Source organism: Solanum lycopersicum, chromosome 11 (assembly GCF_036512215.1).
Source record: "Solanum lycopersicum chromosome 11, SLM_r2.1".
Taxonomy (NCBI): Eukaryota; Viridiplantae; Streptophyta; class Magnoliopsida; order Solanales; family Solanaceae; genus Solanum; species Solanum lycopersicum.
The window spans coordinates 50297242-50317907 of record NC_090810.1 but is presented as its reverse complement, the minus strand read 5'-3'; the positions used below and the strand labels follow the sequence as shown (position 1 = coordinate 50317907).

Sequence of the window (20666 nt, the reverse complement as noted above, 5' to 3'; positions counted from 1 at the left end):
TTCATTAAGCCTCCTTGACCAATCCGTTCTATTAACATTAACCACTTTCAGTACAATTTGCTTTATTTATCCATTTGACACCTCTACTTGTCCACTCGTCTGGGGAATATAAGGAGTGGACATATTATGGAGAAACCCATATTTCTTTAACAGCCCTTTGAAAAACTTATTGGAAAAGTGAGACCACTATCACTAATAATGGCTCTACGTGTGCCAAATCTGGAGAAGATGTTCTTGTTAAAGAATGTGGTGACACTCTTCCCTTCATTGTTAAAAAGCCCTATAGATTCCACTCATTTTGATATGTAGTCCACCGCTACGAGTATATACTTCATCCAATGAGAACTTACAAATGGCCCCATAAAATCAATGCCCCAAACATCAAATAACTCAATCACAAAAATAGGATTTAGAGGGAGCTCATGCCTCTTCGAAATTCTTCCATCTCTTTGGCACCTATAATATGACTTGGCAAACTCGTGAGTATCTTGGTGAACGATTGGCCAATAGTACCATATTGCAAAATCTTGTGGGCAGTCCGAATACCACTATGGTTCCCACCCACAGGCGAGGAGTGACATGACTCCAAAACACTTAACATCTCATCTTCTGGCACATAACGGCGAATAAGCCCATCAGCACAACTCTGGTATAAGTAACGCTCATCCTAAAAGAACTTTATTACATCATGCATAAACTTCTTCCTATGATGGAAGGACAAGTCCAATGGGACTATATCACTAGAAGAATAATTCACAAAAACGTCGAACCATGGAATCAAATCATGAGAAGCGGACAATACATGCTCATCAAGGAAGGTATCATCAGTATCAGCCTTTTCACCCAATTCTCTCATAGCTTCACCCTATAACCTAGACAAGTGATTGAAAAATTCTTTTTGAGTCCCTTTTATATCTTTAACCTCAAAATAAAACTCTTACAACAATAGAACCCATCTAATCAATCGTGGCTTCGCATCCTTCTTTGCCATCAAGTACCTCAAAATAGAGTGGTCAGTATGCACTATCGATTTGTCAAGTATAAAAGGTTGTATCAAGTAAAAAACCCAACTATTAGGTTGGGGTCGATCCCCTGAGGAAAATGGTTTAGACAGAACTTTAATGGAAGATTATTGTTATTTAGTCAAGTTCTTTCCAAAAGCAAGTAATTAAAGGGGGGTTTGTAACACAAATCTTCGTTAATAATTTTTTTTTTAAAAAAAGTAAATAAAAGCAAAGACTTAGTTTTTATTAAGTGAAGAGAGAAACTAGGGTGTAAGTATTCCCCTTAGGATCATAATTCTATATTCCTAGATAAAACAATTCTTCCCTAGTGATTTGCGTGCAAAGTGATAAGTTAGGTATCTCTAAATCCTTGGTTAGAGAATTTCAGCCGACACCTTGGTCTGGCTACATGTGTGTACACTACTAAACCTTACCTTTACCTCATATTAAGCATCATAATCAATGTTTGGCTTAGTCGTTTCTTCGCACCAATCGACACTAGCATATTTGGTAATTCAACTAAATCTATGTTGATAATTCTTTTCTTAGTAACTACTGCTTGGTCCGACAAGTAGCAACAAGGAAAGTTCTAACATTAACCACCGTGAAAAAGACTTCTAAACAAAAGAATTATCAATACATGAAAGTTCCTATTTGAGAATTTTTATTTAGCTAGATTTACCTTGTTAATCTCCCATGGTTTCCACAACCCTAGTTGTTGATTTAGTTATCCATGCTAATAACAACACAAATCATAGTTGTTAAGAATGAAATCATGAACTTACTTTGACAATTAGAAAAAATCCAGCAAATCAACTTGAATTAGCAAGAAAACCTTGAAAAACAAATCCTGAAATTGAATTTATGCTCAAGTTTGCAAACTCAATGTCAAAACACAAACTAAATAAAAAGTAAAAATGTCTAATCCTAAAAATGAAGTTTTAAACCCTATTTATAGAAAGAATTGTCCTAAATTAAAAGGAATTAAATAAGAAAAGTTGTCCAAAAGTGTGGCTTTAATAGACGACCCTCACAGACAGACCGTCGATGAAACGAGAGACTCTCGACTGCCTTCGTCAATCCAGAATAAGAATCATTTTTCATCCTTTATGAAATCCTTTCTCAATCAATCGATGAACCAACAGTACTGTCCGTTGATGATTTTACGGTTTGTTGATGCCTTCTATTACTCCATCCTTATATTTTTTCCAACTTTGGGTACTAGGACTATCTTTGATGTCGTCGATGGTTGAACATGATGGTCCGCCGATCAGTTGATGGACCATCGATCATCTCTATATCACCACACTTGGTTATATTTCCTCTAGTTTTCTTCAATTTCCTAAACTTCAATCGGCAGCCACCATCTACGGACCGCCGATGGCCTTCGTGGGTCACTTCTTCACTTTATTTCAGCTGCCTTCTGCATTTTATTCCTGGAAAACTTTCCTGCAAAACAAACATAAATACATTTTAAAAAATACTACAAAAAGTCTCTAGACACACACAACTCTCAAGGAAAAAGCATTGAAAACATCGTGAAACCACGATACATCAACTCACTTAATGGGATTGTAGGTAACCAACTCCTGTCAAACTTTCCCACCTTTCTATTGCCTCCATCAACTGAAATTTCATGCATTACTAAAGGAAACCATCTACCTATTAATCATTATAAAGCCTCATATCTTTCTTTCTCTATATGTATAGCCATAGATGTAATAAGATTTCCCCAACTAACTTAATAAGAAACATCAAACCTCTCCTATCTATCATCACATATATACTAACAACAACATCACTCTCAAAACTAAGAAGAATCACTTAATAATCTTATGGTAAAAGATCATAAGCACAATTCATTTGAGAAATATTATAAATGAATATGCATGACATACTATTTTGTTGTAATCCATAACATTATGAAATAAGATTCAGATCAATGAGCTAAAAGCCTTGACCCTTATTCTAAGAACTTGGCATAGATGTGAATATGCTTGAAATGTATGGGCATATATTGTGGATCGAATTCTAGTGTTAGAAACATAAACAAGATGTAGTAATTACTTAACTTTGAGGAATACGCTAGAGTATGAAATGAATGATATAACATTACAACTCTTATGAACTCGTCACTATCAGATTATTAATACTTGACTAAGTTTCTCATCCTATGATATCTCCCTTAGGTCTAAACCTGCTACTTTGAAGCTATGCATCTATTACATTATTTCTAAACTAGTCTATATTTGATTATTCTAATACTATTGGAAATGCTAATCTCATGTCTAGTAAACTCTCATGCAAGTTTTTAAATTCCTTGTAAGACTTCTTTCTAAGCTGCTTATCTTAACCTATTTCTATTGATATACAAGTCTTTCCATAATTGTTACCATATTAACTTATAAATCCTGTAAATCTAATAGTTTGACTTCGCCTTCTTATCACACTAGTACCATCCTTCCTAGTTCATATATACCTAATTGGATGAAACTTGAACTTTTTTTAAGAGGCTCATCTTTGACTATATATGATCTCTCCGACCAAACTCTTATTAGTAATAAATAATTCTTACATCAGCCTATTTCATATGGATAACTCTCATATACTATAAAGGCACATACAGAATATCAAAATTGAATTAAAACCTAGTCTGGCTATGTACGGTACACTTCTTAATGCTCTTTATAATATAATGATGAAACCATCTTTTAATTCTGTTGAATAAGGGTAATAATACCACACTTGTAAAATTCACATTTATCGAAAAGTAACACCTTGATTTCTCACCTGCTCTATGTGAAATCTACGAGTTCAAATCTCAAAGCTAACATCATTGCCCTTGTGTTGCCATCATTTTTTGTATCATGACAGTCGCCTCATATTCAAGCTTGGTCTCTATTACTAAACATCAAAGCAACCATATCTCATATATTATACTTACTCACAACTAGTAGACAAAGTCAATCAAAAGAACATAACATTCCTAAAACCTTATGAGTAGATTGTTTTTCACAACCTATCTAATTACAACTTATCAACATATTCTCCTTCACAACCTACATAATATTGACCTACTCGTTATACATCATTTTGTAATTGGTTTTATAACCATCTGAATATCAAGGGAACTCCTTCAAAAAATCTTAAGCCTAACTTTGATATATTACCTCATGAATACTCCGGTCAGCTATTCAACACTTCTATTTGATCTTCAGTAACACAATGAAACATCAATACAACCTCTATTATTTTTAACATATACTCTAATTCATCCTAACCAACAACAACTCCTCTAACTTCTATCATGAAATCCACAAAATATTACTAGTCCTTAGACAACACATAAGGGCAAAACTCCTCATTAATGATTTACTATGTACATGGGCACAAAATTAACAACTCTACTCAATACCTATCCCCATCTCTTAAGTTACTACACTTCCAAATGCATAGTTTTACGTATGGGCACTTCTATAATAATTGTCTAATAATCCAAATAACACTATCTATCAGGCAACATTACTATTCAACTTCTTTAAAAAAATATTTTTTTCTTAAAGAGTATAACCTAAAACATGTTTTGGGGAAAAGAATCTAAGAGCACATCTGTTTTGGCTCGAACTCATGATTCATAAGAACAACAGTGCATTCTTTCAAAACAATACACTTAATGAACAATAATAGGCTTCTTTCAAGCCCCTCTACAATATCTTAACCTTTAGGAGAGTTTATTTGAGAGTAACTATTCAATATATTTATAGTGAATAGCCACGAGTATGCGATTTGCTAGCCACGAGTATGGGAGGTAGGAGCATCTGATCCTACATTAGTGAAATAAGCATTAACCATGTAAGTCAATAGTGATGAACATGTTTCAGCAATGAGAATGTACTCATACTATTTTGTAGTTGTTTCTCTATCATGCTTATAGAAGTCTCCTACTTTTACAACAGTACAACTATAAGAACGTACTATGCCTTCCTTCTTAATTTTCCCCATTTTCTTTCTTGTCACCTCTTCTATGACAATATCTTCTGCATTTCCTTGAATTAAATCACAATTTATAAGCCATGAAAGTATTGTTGCTCTACTATTTTTGGGCTATTTATTTTCCTTTTTCTACTTTTTCCTACTTCTTTAATCCAAGCCCACATATTTATCTTCTTATTTGAAACAAATGCATCTTTATTATCCTCTAACAAAAATGGTTCATCTTTACAATGTTGATCTTTCTCCGAATGTTGATTTCATTTCCTGCTTCTCGCCATTGAAGAATTATCAAGAGTTGTCATCTTCAGTGAGATAGCCTCTTATAGAGTTAGTCTAAGACTCTTCTTTAGTCTTTTTTCAGGTAATTTTGCACTATATTGCAAGTCAGAATCTTCATATAACACGAGTGACTTTCAATCTGGTGGAAATTTACCTTAGAAAAAGGCTAAAAGAAGAGTTTTTAGGTAACACCATTAGAGGGTATCTCATAGAAGATGGCACAACTCTTAATAGTTCTTCAGTAGGGAGAAGTAGAAATGAAATCGCCATTCAAAGAAACAACAACATGCTAAAGATGAACCATTTTAATCATAGCATAATTAAGATTCTTCTATTTCACATAAAAAGAGAAATATCGTGGCGGAAGGAAAACAACAGGAAAAAGTTCAAAAAGAAAATTAAATGGCCAAAAACTAAGTAGAGGATCGATACATTCATGGCTTAAAGATTGTTTATAGAAGAGGAGATAAGAAATAAAATAGGGAAAATTAAGAAGTAAGGCATACTATGTTATTATAGTTGTGCTATTTTTACAGTTTGAGACTTCTATAAGCATGCTGGAGGAACAACTTGAAAATATTATGAGTACATTCTCATGGATGAAACATGTTCTTAACTCTTGTCTTCCATGGTTAAAGATTATTTAACTAATGTCGGGTCGGATGCTCCTCTCCATACTCGTGGCTAGTAAATTCCATTGACTTCTAAGATTAGTCAGTCCTCATTTTCCATGGACCGATATACCTTTATTTCTTTATGTAATTTCCATTTTTAGAATATGTATGTGATGTATGGTTTACGTCCCAATTACTTTCTTTATGATGTATTAGATGTCTTATTGATACTTGTGTTAGACTTCCTCTTTATAAAACTCTTTTGATATAGTAAATACTAATATTTTAACTATGTATCTCTATTATTTCTTATGATGTATGTTAAGTGGATTGTGTAGGGTCTCTCGAGGATTTATAAAACATGTTACACCTAGGGTATAATTTGGATCATTAATACACTATAAGATAAATAATGAATTTTCATATAATTAGTGTCGAATAATGGTATTATGACGGTTAAATATTATCAATTATTTAAATTCATTTTTATGATGAAAAAAGGTTCAAGAACATTCATATAACATTACTTTTTATGTTTTTGAATGATTTCTAAAATTTTCAAGTATGAACAAATAGTTTGTCTATTGGATTGAGAGTTTAGAATTCTCCTATGTGAATGTTAAGTGTAAGATGCTTCAAGGATAAATTCTCTACGAACTCATGAAATTAGGAGGTTTTCAAGACTATGACAAAACTCTAACTTGAAAACCATAACTGGTAAAAGGTTAGTTGTATGATTTGTATTGTCTAGGTATGCAACACAGTTTTATCGTTCAAATATACCACATATACCGATGGATCAAGTGCATCAGGTTTACGTTCACTATGGAAAGTTCAGAGGGAAACCTACTTATCAATATACAATTAATCTTTGTTGGTATCACACATTTGTGCATATTCCTTTTTCTTATAGTCATTTCTCATTCATGTTGGGGATTGCTTCATTTTAAAAATTCTGAATGGGAATTGATGTTTATTTTTAAAGATCGTGATTTTTGTCATAGGAAACAATAAGCACTTATTCATACTATTCTTGTAACGACCTGTTTAGTCGTTTTGAGCAGCAGAATTCAATTCTGGAAAAACTGGCAGAAGCGACGGACCCCACGACGGACCGTCATGCACAAGACGGACCGTCGCAGGGTCTCGTTTCAAAACACTTAGAAAATCTGAAATTGGGTACTGAAAATCGACTCTCTGAGCTTCGTAACGAAATGGCAGGATGGACCGTCACAGGTGTGACGGACCGTCACAGACCCTTCAGAGAAATTGAGTCTCTGAAGTCTGTGACGGAGCAGCAGGATGGACCGTCGCAGGCGCGACGGGCCGTCACAAACTGCGTTATCCCAATCTGGGTAGGATTTCTTTATACGTTTTAAGGGACGTTTTGGACTATTCCTACTTTAATTATAAAGTTAGAGGGTTAATGTTAATAAGTCTAATTACTTGGGGGTTAAAAGAGGTAACCTTAAGTTAATTAGTGGGTTATTATTGCCATCTTTATTCTTAATTATATACTAATTAGGGTAAAAGAAAGAGGGTTTGAATAAACAAAATAGAAAGAACAAAGAGAGGGAAGGAGAATCGATAGAGAGAGACGAATGAAGAGGAAAAACACAAGGCTTTGGGAAATTCTTGCTTGATCACTAGTCTTCGGTGGAGGTAGGTTGTGGTTTTTATACTATTCGTAGAAAACTCTTAATAGCGAATGATATGTATGGGTAGTATTGTAAACCCTTCTATATGTTTAATTATATGCTTGCATGAATGTGATTATGTAATTGTGATAAAATAAGCATGATGAAGCTATTGAATCCTAAATCTTGAAAAAGAAACCCTAATCTACTTTGTTAATGATGATGCCTTGATATAAAAGAAGGATTGATGAACGAAAGTAGTGAGATTAGGGGATCGGGTGCCACGTTCCGGTACCAGGATAGTATATGAGGATCGGAGTGTCACGTTCCGACACCAGGATAGTATATGGATCGGGTGCCACGTTCCGGTACCAGGATAGTATAGGAGGATCGGAGTGTCACGTTCCGACACCAGGATAGTATATGGATCGCGTGCCACGTTTCGGTACCAGGATAGAATATGGATCGGGTGTCACGTTCTGACACCAGGATAGAATGAGGATCGGAGTGTCACGTTCCGACACCAGGATAGTATATGAGGAACGGAGTGTCACGTACCGACACGAGAGAAATAAAGATAAATAATCTTGAAAGATGCTAATATACTCAATCTAATGAACCTAATTCCCAAATGAGTATGATGAGGAGGCGTGAGTCCTCATTGATGAGCTTGGTGTTGTAGCCAAGGGTTATGGTAATTGTAAATGATGCATGCTAAGGATATTACTTGATTTTATGATATTGCTTAATATATACTATTTTCTATTTTGAGTTGGCCGATGATACCTACTCAGTACTTGTGTTTGTACTGACCCCCTACTTTTATGTTTTCTTCTTGTTTACTTGTGGAGTGCAGCAAACGTACCGTCATCTTCAACTCAATCGCAATTCTAGCCAGTCTTCATCACATCGGATCTTCAGGGTGAGCTAATGCTTCTAGCTTGGACTGGATCTTCTTCCTCATGTCTTCATGCCTTGAAGTTCCGGCATGGACTAGCTTTTACTTGTTTTAGCTTTTAGAATACTCTTAGTTTAGTAATTGATCATAGATGTTCTTGTGATTATGACTTCCAGATTTTGGGGAATAATAGATGTTGAATTTTAGAAGTTAATGAATTGGTTTTATTTAATGAGTTTGAGTCTTCCGCATTATTTACTGTTGATGTTATATTGAAATGTTAGAGTTTACATTTGTTGGTTCGCTCACATACGAGGGTAAGTGTGGGTGCCAGTCACGATCCGGATTTGGGTCGTGACAAACTTGGTATCAGAGCATTAGGTTGGTTGGTCTCATCACACAAGAACGAGTATAGTAAAGTCTTAAGGAACGGTAGGGGGACGCCTTTACTTTTCTTTGAGAGGCTATAAGACTTTAGGAAAATTCCATTCTTTCATTCTTTCTTTCGTGATATTACTTGGATCCAATTGGTATCTAGGTGATACAAATTGGTATCTGACCTTCTTCACTCTATTTCGCAGATGGTTAGAACTAGAGCAACAACCGCGCCAACATCAACATTGGCAAGGCAAGAGGCGTCCGAGCCATCCATTGGGGCTGTAGCTCGAGGAAGAGCAGCGGCAAGAGGCCGGGGTAGAGTTCGTGGGAGGACGTCCTCTAGGGGAAGAGGACGAGCACCTAGCCCATCTGATACTAGGGCAGTGACTCCTCCATCGACTGAGGAGGTAATAAGAGAAGGGGAGGATGGGGAAAATGAACAAGTGCAGAATGAGGGATTGCCACCCCAGCCTACCCCAAAGATGATAAATCAAGTGCTCGCTTATCTTAGTGGGTTGTCTGATCACGGTCAGGCACCTCCAGTGTTTTCTGCACCAACACCTCCGGTTTCAGAGGTACAACATGCAGCCACTATGGCTCCTCGTATGGATGCCTCATTGGACATAGGCACGTTTCCACGTCTGACTACTGGGCCTATAATGACAAATGATCAGCATGAACTTTTCAGTAAGTTCTTGAAATTGAAACCTCCAGTCTTCAAGGGTGCTGAATCTGAGGATGCTTACGATTTTCTGGTGGACTGTCATGAGCTACTACACAAGATGGGTATAGTAGAACGGTTTGGTATTGAGTTCGTGAGTTATCAGTTTCAAGGGAACGCCAAAATGTGGTGACGGTCACATGTTTAGTGTCAACCAACAGAGGCACCACCTATGACTTAGGCCTCATTCTCTAGCTTGTTTATGGAGAAGTATATCCCCTGGACTTTGAGGGACAGGAAAAGGGATGAGTTCTTGAGCCTAGAGCAAGGTAGGATGTCGGTCAATGCATATGAGGCTAAGTTTCGTGCACTATCCAGATATGCCACTCGTTGAGGTCAGAGTTGCGGATTTTAGCCTTACAGGTAGCGGCTACGGCAAAATCCTTCCAAGAGGGGGTAGACTTCGTAATAGAGGTGGAAGGAGTGAAGCCAGATGACTTCACCACGACATCAACATCAAAAAGGTTTCGAAAGGGAAATGAATTTAATGGTTCTTACTCTAGAGGACAAGGTTCCGGAGGTTACTCAGTCCGACCAATTCAGTCTTACTACAGACTGTAGTTGGGGGTCCACCTCAGACCGGTCAACACTTCTTTGAGAGACCTATGCTTGAACCCATAGAGTTTTATGTATGTGGGGAGATCGGACACATTAAAAGGTATTGTCAAAAACAGAGTTACCGACCTCCAAATGTTAGAGGTAGAGGTGGTTATGGAAGAGGTTGTCATTCTGGAGGACGCGGTGGTCGAAGTAATGGTGGTCACCAAAAAGGTTGGGGTGATGGGCAAACTGGAGCCACTACATCACAACATGGTAGGGGCAATGGACAGACAAATGATAGGGCCCATTGTTACGCTTTCCCTGGGCGGTCTGAAGCGGAGGAATCTGATGCTGTCATCACAGGTAATCTTCTGGTTTGTGATTGCATGGCTTTTGTATTGTATGATCCTTGATCCACATTTTCTTATGTATCTTCCTCATTTGCTAATGGTCTAAATTTACATTGTGAATTACTTGATATGCCTATTCGTGTTTTTACTCTGGTGGATGAGTCTGTGGTAGTTGAAAAGGTATATAGGTCTTGTTTGGTGAGCTTTGTGGGGAGCAACACTTATGTATATTTGGTTATGTTAGAAATGGATGATTTTGATGTAATTCTGGGTATGACTTGGCTTTCTCCACAATTTGCAATCTTGGATTGTAATGCTAAAATGGTGACGTTAGCCAAGCCTGGGACAGATCCGTTAGTGTGGGAGGGTGACTACACTTCCAATCCGGTCTGTATCGTCTCCTTTCTTCGTGCTAAGAGAATGGTTTGTAAGGGTGGTTTAGCTTTCTTTGCACACCTCCGGGATGATACTATTCAAGTACCCTCGATTGAGTCGGTTTCGGTGGTCCGTGAGTTTCTGGATGTGTTCCCTGCAGATCTTCCTGGTATGCCGCCAGATAGGGATATTGACTTCTGTATTGATCTTGAACCGGGTACTCGCCCCATTTCTATACCCCTTATAGAATGGCTCCCGCGGAGTTAAGAGAGTTAAAAGCCCACCTTAAAGAGTTGTTGAGCAAGGGCTTCATTAGACCATGTGCATCGCCTTGGGGTGCTCCGATTTTGTTTGTAAAGAAGAAGGATGGGAGTTTTCGGATGTGCATAGTCTACCGGCAGTTGAACAAGGTAACCATAAAGAACAAGTATCCTCTTCCTCGCATTGATGACTTGTTCGATCAGTTACAAGGTGCTTGTGTCTTCTCTATGATTGACTTGAGATCCGGCTATCATCAATTGAAAATACGGGCAATGGATGTGCCAAAGACCGCTTTTAGAACCAGGTATGGGCATTACGAATTTTTAGTGATGTCTTTTGCTCTTACGAATGCCCCTGCTGCGTTCATGAGTTTGATGAACGGGATTTTTAAGCCATATTTGGATCTCTTTGTGATCGTATTTATTGATGACATACTGATATACTCTAAAAGTAAGGAGGAACATGAGGAGCATTTGAGAATGGTATTGGAAATGTTGAGGGAGAAAAAGCTTTATGCCAAGTTCTCTAAGTGTGAGTTTTGGCTAGATGCAGTGTCCTTCTTGGGGCACGTGGTTTCTAAGGATGGAGTGATGGTGGATCCTTCTACGATTGAGACAGTAAAGAATTGGGTAAGACCTACTAATGTGTCAGAAATACGGAGCTTTGTTGGGTTAGCTAGCTACTACCGCCGATTTATCAATGGATTCTCTTCTATTGCTTCCCAACTGACGAACTTGACTAAGAAAAATGTTCCATTTGTATGGTCGGATGAGTGTGAAGAAAACTTTCAGAAGCTCAAGACTTTGTTGACTACCGCACCCATTCTCACCTTGCCCGTAGAGGGTAAGGACTTCATTGTTTATTGTGATGCCTCCTGTTCTGGTTTAGGTGCAGTACTAATGCAAGAGAAGAATGTGATTGCTTATGCTTCGAGGCAATTAAAAGTGCATGAATGTAACTATCCAACTCATGATTTGGAATTGGCTGCGGTAGTATTTGCATTAAAGAAATGGAGACACTATTTATATGGGGTTAAGTGTGAGGTCTATACGGATCATCGTAGCCTTCAGTATGTCTTTACTCAGAAGGATTTGAACTTGAGACAGAGGAGATGGATGGAGCTACTAAAGGACTACGATATCACTATCTTGTATCATCCGGGAAAGGCTAATTTGTGGCAGATGCCTTAAGTAGAAAGGCAGGGAGCATGGGAAGTCTAGCTCACTTGCAAGTTTCTAGACGTCCATTGGCTAGAGAGGTTCAGACTCTGGCTAACGACTTGATGAGGTTAGAAGTAAATGAGAAGGGAGGATTGTTGGCTTGTGTGGAGATAAGATCTTCTTTTCTTTACAAGATTAAGGGAAAACCGTTTGATGATGAGAAACTAAGCAGAATCCAAGATAAGGTGTTGCGAGGAGAGGCTAAGGAAGCAACAATCGATGAGGAAGGTGTTTTGAGGATTAAGGGAAGGGTATGTGTACCCCGAGTTGATGATTTGATCAACACTATTCTGACAGAGGCTCATAGTTCAAGGTATTCTATACATCTGGGTGCAACCAAGATGTATCGTGACCTAAAGCAACACTTTTGGTGGAGTAGAATAAAGCGTGATATTGTTGACTTTATTGCCAAATGTTCAAACTATCAACAAGTAAAGTATGAACACCAGAGGCCTGGAGGAACACTTCAGAGAATGCCCATTCCTTAATGGAAGTGGGAGAGAATTGCAATGGATTTTGTAGTTGGCCTTCCAAAGACAATGAGTAAGTATGACTCTATTTGGGTGATAGTTGATAGGTTAACTAAATCTGCTCATTTCATTCCGATCAAGGTCACTTACAATGCAGAGAAGTTAGGCAAACATTACATCTCGGATGTGGTGCGATTGCATGGGGTTCCACTCTCCATTATATCAGATAGAGGTACGCAGTTTACTTCTAAGTTTTGGAAAACATTGCATTCGGAATTGGGTATTAGGTTGGACCTTAGTACCGCGTTCCATCCTCAGGCCGATTGTCAGTCTGAGCGAACGATTCAAGTGTTGGAGGATATGCTTCGCGCATGTGTGATAGAGTTTGGTGGCCATTGGGATAGCTTCTTACCCTTAGCGGAATTTTCATACAATAATAGTTATCACTCAAGCAAATATATGGCTCCATTTGAAGCATTGTATGGTAGGAGATGTAGGTCCCCCATTGGTTGGTTTGATGCATTCGAGGTTAGACCTTGGGGTACTGATCTTTTTAGGGATTCGATAGAGAAAGTGAAGTCTATTCAAGAAAAGCTTCTAGCGGCTCAAAGTAGACAGAAGGAGTATGCAGATCGGAAGGTTAGAGACTTGGAGTTTAAGGAGGGTGAACAAGTCTTGCTGAAGGTTTCGCCCATGAAAGGGGTGATGCGGTTTGGTAAAAGGGGTAAGCAAAGTCCAAGGTATATTGGACCATTTGAAGTACTTAAGCGAGTAGGGGAGGTGGCTTATGAGTTAGCCTTGCCTCCAGGGCTGTCCGGAGTACATCCGGTATTCCATGTGTCGATGTTGAAAAGATACCATAGGGATGGAAACTAAATTATCCGTTGGGATTCAATTATGCTTGACGAGAATTTGTCTTATGAGGAGGAACCTGTTGCCATTCCAGATAGGGAAATTCGCAAGTTGAGATCAAGGGAGATTGCATCCATCAAGGTGCAATGGAAGAATCGGCCGGTTGAAGAAGCAACTTGGGAGAAGGAGGTCGATATGCGAGAAAGATCCCACACCTGTTTACAGATTCAGGTACTCCTTTTCGCACTTGTTTTCCTTCTTGTGATCGATCGGGAACGAATGATGGGTAAATTAGTATCTATTGTAACGACTTGTTTAGTCGTTTTGGGCAGCAGACTTCAATTCTGGAAAAACTGGCAGAAGCGACGGACCCCACGACGGACCGTCATGGGCACGACGGACCATCGCAGGGTCTCGTTTCAAAACACTTAGAAAATCCGAAATTGGGTACTGAAAATCGACTCTTTGAACTTCGTAACGAAATGGCAGGACGGACTATCACAGGTGTGACGGACCGTCACAGACTCTTCAGAGAAATTGAGTCTCTGAAGTCTGTGACGGAGAAGCAGGACGAACCGTCGCAGGCGCGACGGGCCGTCACAGACTGTGTAATCCCAGTCTGGGTCAAATTTCTTTATACGTTTTAAGGGACGTTTTGGACTATTCCTACTTTAATTATAAAGTTAGAGGGTTAATGTTAATAAGAATAATTACTTGGGGGTTAAAAGAGGTAACCTTAAGTTAATTAGTGGGTTATTATTGCCATTTTTATTCTTAATTATATACTAATTAGGGTAAAATAAAGAGGGTTTGAATAAAGAAAACAGAAAGAACAAAGAGAGGGAAGGAGAATCGATAGAGAGAGACGAACGAAGAGGAAAAACACAAGGCTTTGGGAAATTCTTACTTGATCACTAGTCTTCGGTGGAGGTAGGTTATGGTTTTTATACTATTCGTGGTAAACTCTTAATAGCGAATGATATGTATGGGTAGTATTGTAAACCCTTCTATATGCTTAATCGTATGCTTGCATGAATGTGATTATGTAATTGTGATAACATAAGCATGATGAAGCTATTGAATCCTAAATCTTGAAAAAGAAACCCTAATCTACTTTGTTAATGATGATGTCTTGGTATAAAAGAAGGTTTGATGAACGAAAGTAGGGAGATTAGGGGATCGGGTGCCACGTTCCGGTACCAGGATAGTATATGAAGATCGGAGTGTCACGTCCCGACACCAGGATAGTATATGGATTGGGTGCCACGTTCCGGTACCAGGAGAGTATATGAGGATCGGAGTGTCACGTTCCGACACCAGGATAGTATATGGATCGGGTGTCACGTTCTGGTACCAGGATAGAATATGGATCGGGTGTCACATTCCGACACCAGGATAGAATGAGGATCGGAGTGTCACGTTCCGACACCAGGATAGTATATGAGGAGCGGAGTGTCACGTACTGACACGAGAGAAATAAAGATAATGAATCTTGAAAGATGTTAATATACTCAATCTAATGAACCTAATTCCCAAATGAGTATGATGAGGAGGCGCGAGTCCTCATTGATGAGCTTGGTGTTGTAGCCAAGGGTTATGGTAATTGTAAATGCTGCATGCTAAGGATATTAGTTGATTTTATGATATTGCTTAATATATACTATTTTCTATTTTGAGTTGGCCGATGATACCTACTCAGTACTTGTGTTTGTACTGACCCCCTACTTTTATGTTTTCTTCTTGTTTACTTGTGGAGTGCATCAAACGTACCGTCATCTTCAACTCAACCGCAATTCTAGCCAGTCTTCATCACATCGGATCTTCAGGGTGAGCTAATGCTTCTAGCTTGGACTTGATCTTCTTCCTCATGTCTTGATGCCTTGAAGTTTCGGCATGGACTAGCTTTTACTTGTTTTAGCTTTTAGAATATTCTTAGTTTAGTAATTGATCATAGATATTCCTGTGATGATGACTTCCAGATTTTGGGGAATAATAGATGTTGAATTTTAGAAGTTAATGAATTGGTTTTATTTAATGAGTTTGAGTCTTCCGCATTATTTACTGTTGATGTTATATTGAAATGTTAGAGTTTAGATTGGTTGGTTCGCTCACATAGGAGGGTAAGTGTGGGTGTCTGTCACGGTCCGGATTTGGGTCGTGACAATTCTTTCTTTATAACTAGTTAATTTACCCGCAAGCACGCATAATTTTTCTATATTTTTTAACAAAGTTTCCAATTATAGATTGTCATAAGGGAAAAAAAAGTTAATTTTAGTAGGTTTTAAGAACATTTCAACAGAAATTAAATGATTTCACATTATTACATATCTCAAGAATTTTAAATGTATAATAAATGATTAAAAATATCTTGATAAATAATAATTTTTATCATTTACATAATTTAACAGAATACATGTTTGATCATATGATCATTTTGTTAAAACATAGTGATGTTTTTATGTGCCATTAAACATATTTTTTTTTTGTAAATAAAAAGTATAGACTTGATATTTTAAGGAGACAACAGAACAATGAGAAAAACATACATTAAAGGGAGTAAACTATCAGATATCCAATGATGATAACCTCATTCTAACTACAAAGGTTCTCATTTTTTAAAACAACATACCTTAGAAAATTTACTAACACTCAAATAAACTTTCAATGCTTAAAGTACTTATAATATCCAGTGATAAAATTTTGTAAAAATCGATAACAAATATATGGGTGTGTAAAATTATTAACTCTCAAAGGATTTTCTAACACTACTAGAAAATGGGTCTATAGCAACGCATTAACTGTTGCATTAGAGCAAAATATCGGTTGCCTTAGAGCTCCTTAACGCAACAGTCGTTTAACCGCAGCAATCAATGCATCAATAGCAACGGTCTGTGAAAAATATTATCTAGTGTAGCACTTGTCTAATCCCTCCATATTTTCCCTCTTTTCATTTTACCAAAAAAAAAAGTATTCAATATTTAATTCCTAAAAGTATAACCCCTTTATGTATTTTAGCCTTTTGGGTCACTACCATATTTTCTCCAATGAAAGAAAACAATAACAAAGCTAAGAAATCGAAAGATTCATGAAGTAGAAATCTTGGGTAGATCTACAATCTTTCTTTCAACTTTTCTCATTGTTCGTTCAAATCAAAAGAATGAGAAACCTAACTCAGATCTCAATTGCTCGATTTTCATATCTTGTTTTTTTGGTATGTCTCGATTATTTTTTCTGCAAAGGATTATCTGTCTCTTTGTAGTTAGGGTTAGAATTTGTATGAAATTCCGATAATTTATTCTTTCTCAACAAAATAGGGCATGAATCTTCTTAAGTGTTTTGTCTGTTTGTCTGTCATAGTTAGGATTTCAAATTGCATATCTTTGTTGTTGTGTGTGGCTTGTATTTTTTCTGTATTTTGGTTGCTTTGTGTTCTTTTTGGTTTGCTGACATGAACATTAATGTGTTTGTTAGGTATGGTTTCTGAGATGAACATTAATGTGTTGGTTAGTACCTAACTAGAGAAATAATTGGTGTAAAATTTCAATAAGATTATGCAGTGAATGTCATCTCCTTGATAGAAACAAGATTTAGGTATTTCCTACTGTACCATGCTCAAGTATTGAGTATCCAATATGATTTTTTTTCATGCTTTATTTGTACTATACCGCTTCCTTCTCACATTTGTTTTTGTCATGCTAGTCACAATAAGGACTGGCAATGATAGTTGATCTTGTAGGTCCCACTTATAAGTTTGAGTTTTTGACAATTGGCACGGTATGGCTAAATCTTTACGTGCTTATCTTTCAGAAAAAGTGTTGTTGAAGATATTATCAACATTTTGTATGTCAATAATACTTAGTATGGTTCCTAGTTTACCTTTATGAAGATTAAAAGGAATGTAATACTAAGTTTACAATATTTGCAGCTTCTGAAGCTTGTGTCTGAAAAAATTGATAAGCACATCAATTAAGATAGATATAGCATCTTAGTTTATTGTGCACTACAAGAAAATAATTCTTTCTTGTTGGGACAATAAGCAGAGAGCTTAGATCTTCTGAATGCTATCAGTATCTTATGTATGAGAATGACTATGACATCCGAATGCGGCTCTATCTATTTGTGCTTTATCTAAAAAAATTTATCTCATCTATTCTATAATAATCCTTTTGCAGCCAATATCAGCCCTTTGATTTCCTCTAGGTGATTTCATTAGAGAAGAAGGAGCAGGAGTAAGTAAAGAGGATACTATCAGTGAATAAAATAATGAAAGGTGAAAGGACGAATCCTAAATGGAGTTTGTACTGCAAAATACAGGGATGATGCTTTGGATTTAGCATAATTCTTTAACGTAGTTTCCTTTTGACTACTTTGTTCATTTTGTTTTGACCAAACTTTTATTGGATTGCAAATATTCATTCCTTTATGGCTTTCTTGACTTTGTTCTTGTCTATGAAGAGGTTTATCACTATTTTATATTATTTGGTAATTAGTCATACACCAGATGAAATGATCTCCTTCTTAAATACATACAAATTAGTGTATGGATCTTAAAAGGAGATCACAAGAAATGTATTTTTTAGGATGAGCATGTGAAGTGAAATAAATTCAGAAATCAATGTGTGATGAGACTAAATAATTGAATGATGCTCTTCCCACAATTTAAAGAGGATAAATAAGTATCAAAACTGGTCATTCTAATCTTTTCCTTCATGAGTAATAGTGTTCATACCCAAAAAACAGTGATTGTAATCAATGATGCAAAAAACACTTGAATGTAGTTTCAAATAACTCTCTTGCTATTTGTAGGACTAAATTTTAGTAGGAAAGATGAACTGATCGAGGTGTTAACTGCCAAGGTTTTTTTATGATGCCTTAATAGTAGCCTAGATTTGTTCAAAATTTCTTCTTTTTGTTTTAGTTACCATCTTGATAACAAATTAAATGAGTAGAGCACTGACTGCAACATACAGAATGAAACTACTTGCAAATAGTGAAACTAATGTGAGTTGAAAAAATCTGATTTGGATTTCTCATTTTTTGCCAAACTTTAGAAATGATATTTGTGACGGCTTCTAACTAAAATAATTTTTGGTCATTTTGAAGTTGAAAATTTAGGAGTACCGCACTCATACCCCAAAGTATTTACTAGATACTTATAGGATATATATGCATGAAAGAAAATTCTTAGAACCCTCGATACTAGATTTAGGAACATGATAGGTTCAAATCTATACCTTGTGAAATCTCTCTTGTGAAGGAGTTTGAAAATGTTGTAGTGCTGAAAATATAACCCTCTGAAACTAATGAGCTAGAAAGTAGAAACTATTTAGTAAAGTAACTTTTGAATAACATCTTTAACTAGTCAAATAATGATCTAACTTATTAAGGTATGTTGCTTCTTAATTAGTACTATGTACTAGAGTAAGGTGATTCAAATACTGAAAAAGATATTAATGTCGATTTTGATCAAATCGTCATTGTTTTTCATTAATCAATATGTGATAAACATCCATGTTTAAATTTATTAGTTTTAAGGAAATTGTGGTTTGTACACATCTCTTTTTATGGTACTGTGGTTTCGTTTATGTTACACACTTGGAGGTCATTCTTTGAGACAAATGATTTGCTCTTGTAACTTATTTTATTTAGAAAATATTTAAGGTCGTAAAATGAATTTATAGTGAGCTCTTGAGCTTTACAATCTTAATGTTATAACCCCAAGAATCAATGATTTTAAATGAACTTCATCATTGAATAAATATGAAACTATTCATGCTTGAATTCAATAAATCTCTGTGTGTTGAGACTGTTCATGTGTGAGTTCTCTAGTATTTCAAGATATATATGTTGGCAAGTTTATTTGTGTTTCCTACTCAATCTAAATGAAATAATGAATTTAATGTCTCGGTTAAGTCTTGAAAAAACTTAAAACATGAATTTGTTCTTTACTTTATATTAGGAGATAGCATGAGCCTTGATAAATCTTAACACCGACTTGCATATTGTATAATTGTTTTACAACTGTTTTAACTCCCTTATTGTGCATATCACTGGTTGTTATAAATGCCTTAAAGGTTATTAGTTAAATTTGAACTATAAAATATTTAGTTGGGAAAATTACTTCTTAGAGTTGATTAATCTGCCACCTATGTGAAGTCAATGTACAACCTTATACAAAAGCCTTCAAATATTTGGCATCTCATTTAAAGAGGGTCAAATGAGTATCAAATATTAATACATTAAAGTATTTCTTTATAATTAAACACCGATTTTGCACTGTTCTGGCAAAGGTAACCTTACACTTTGTGTATCTGTTTGCGGATTACCTAACTCGTGTGCGGTGAATCAGTTTTACCCTCCTCCGTCGACTCAAGTGTTGTTCACTAAACCTGAATTATAATTTAATACATACCTTCTATATTTCATCCTGATTATTTTCATTTAGAAATAAGGATACTTAAGGCCATAAATTAAAGTTGTACAAATGTATAATCTATTTGAAGTTGCATCACTTATAATTTTTTCTGCACCAAAATAGTGTGTATTAATGCAGTATAACTCTTGCATATACAACTTCACATGATTTTTTTTTAGTATAAAATGCACCTACAAGAATGGTAAAGAAACTAAAATAATAAAAACCAAGATAGATAAAAAAGTACGAAAGATATGGAAAAAATTAAAACTCTTATACATAGAATATGAACTATCACAATTTACTAAAACAATTAACAATAAGACAAATTATTTACAAATATGTTTGTTATTTGAAAAAACAGTATGAACAAAGAAATATATAGGCAACAATTGATAGAAAAAATAGATGAAAAAAGACAAGAACTACAACATAAGAAAGAAAGATTAATAGAAAATATGTTAGCAGGAGTATGTAATAAATCAATATTAGTACAAAGAAAAGTTATATTTATGTTAGAAATACAAATAGATCACCTTGAATATAAATTACAACATAACATAATTTATAAATTATAATGAATAAAGAAGAGTTTGCAGTAGATGAAAAGACATATGAAAATCAAGATGGATTAATGATAAAAATAATATTTTCAAACC

The 20666-nt window shown here is 36.0% G+C and overlaps 1 long non-coding RNA gene across 1 annotated transcript; it reads left to right on the top strand.

Moving 5' to 3' along the window:
• The first annotated feature begins 16419 nt into the window (after positions 1-16419).
• On the top strand, positions 16420-18022 carry LOC138339567 (uncharacterized). Its single transcript, XR_011212403.1, has 2 exons — positions 16420-16803; positions 17765-18022. It is a non-coding gene; the product is annotated as an uncharacterized lncRNA (long non-coding RNA).
• The last annotated feature ends 2644 nt before the right edge of the window (positions 18023-20666 follow it).